This window comes from Sinocyclocheilus anshuiensis, unplaced genomic scaffold (genome assembly GCF_001515605.1).
Source record: "Sinocyclocheilus anshuiensis isolate Anshui unplaced genomic scaffold, SAMN03320099.WGS_v1.1 scaffold67, whole genome shotgun sequence".
NCBI lineage: Eukaryota > Metazoa > Chordata > Actinopteri > Cypriniformes > Cyprinidae > Sinocyclocheilus > Sinocyclocheilus anshuiensis.
The window spans coordinates 2472407-2474372 of record NW_015552546.1 but is presented as its reverse complement, the minus strand read 5'-3'; positions in this window follow the sequence as shown (position 1 = coordinate 2474372).

Here is a 1966-nt window from a genome sequence, read left to right as displayed (position 1 = left end):
ACACCTAGGATGCCTCGGGGGTGAGTAAAACACAGCCTAATTTTCATTTTTGGGTGAACTAACCCTTTAAGTCCCACTCTGAATCAAAAGATTCACGATCCGATTTGAGCGCTTCGAAACAGTGAATCATTGTGCGAGCAAAGAACTGATTCAGAGTTTAGAAAAACTCTGTTTTACCAATCACTACGTGTTTCTTAAAGGGTTAGTTCACCCAAAAATGAAAATTAGCTTGTGTTTTACTTACCCTTGAAGCATCACGGCTCCAGGGGGTGAATAAAGGCCTTCTGTAGTGAATCCATGCGTGTTTTTGTAAGAAAAATATCCATATTTCAAATGTAATAAACACTTTTCTCTTACTTCCGCTGACTGTCATACACTGAAGCAGTTCAGGCGGATGATGCAGCACGTATGCGAAGTGCGCACGCCTCTGAGGTATGCTAGTCTCGCGAGTTTGTTTATAGAAGCAAAGGAAGCAAAGTTTGATAGAGCTTGGAATAGCCAGGACAATTTTTAATATAACTCCGACTGGATTCGTCTGAAAGAAGAAAGTCATATACACCTAGGATGTTTCGAGGGTAAGTAAAACGCTGTCTAATTTTAATTTTTGGGTGAACTAACCCTTTAAGTCCCGCTCTGAATCAAAAGATTCGCGATCCGATTCGAGCACTTCGAAACAGTGAATCACTGTGCGAGCAAAGATTTAACTGATTCGGAGTTTAGAAAAACTCTGTTTTACCCATCACTACGTCTTTCTAAATCATTACAAGTGATATCGAAAATCGAAAATGAATGGCTCTTTTGAACCGTTTTTTTTTTTGTTGTTGCTATAGCTTGAAATAGCTTGACGAGTTTGAGTTTGAATCAATCGGAGTGGTACTAGAGTAAATGACTCACTCAATTGAATCGGTTTGTCTGTTCCTCCGCCTTTCGCGCCTTACCATGTTTATACGATGCTCTCAGTACTGGCTTAGCTCGCTAGTTTTATGAGAATAACTGAAATAAGCGAAATAAGTATGATGTTTACAAATCAAATATCCATATTTCCATCCCGAAGATACTGCTGTCCACATCGAAACATCCAACACAAATATACGAACATAAGGTAAGGTCTGCTAACCAGTGAAACTCTCCGTTAAAGGGATAGTTCACCAAAACAAAATAAATTCTGTTATTAATTACTCACCCTCAGTTCGTTCCAAACCCGTAACACGTTCGCTCATCACACAAATTAAGATATTTTTTATAAAATCCGAAGGCTTTCTGCCCCTGCATAGACAGCAATGTAACTGAAATATTGCCAGGCCCAGAAACGTAACGTTAGGACATCGGTGAAACAGTCCATGTGACATCAGTGATTAATAAATCTATATTTTATTCAGTTTAACCTGTTATTGGCATGAAAATAGACTTTTCTTAATCTTAATCTTTTTTTTTTTTTGTACCTTTTAGCTAGTTCATTTGTCATCTAATTGTTTTATTTTCCAATATGTAAATTAATCTGGTTTCTCTGACATCTGGTGTGTCTGTTCTTAATCTCCCTTTAAATGTTTATTAATTCGTTTATACACCTATATTGTATTGATTTTACCCTGTACTTATGAAAATAGGCCATTTAAAATATATATTTTTAAAGATCTTTAATTTGTTTTATATAATTATTTGTTTATCTTTAATTCTAATACTTTTTTGTTAATTTGTTACATATGTTATATTTTTAAAATACGTGTATATGTATATATCTCTCACTTTAAATGTGTGTTAATTTGAATAATTTGAGTATATATAGGATATAGGATTAGGGATGCACCAAAATGAAAATTCTGGGCCGAAAAGTCAAGATGCACTTGGCCGGAAACCTGGAATAAAAAATGACTTATATTTAAATATTAAAAAAAAACTTTTTGTGTAATTGATTGTATAAATATTAGACTTTTCAATTTCATGAAATGTAAATCTGAACTGAAAA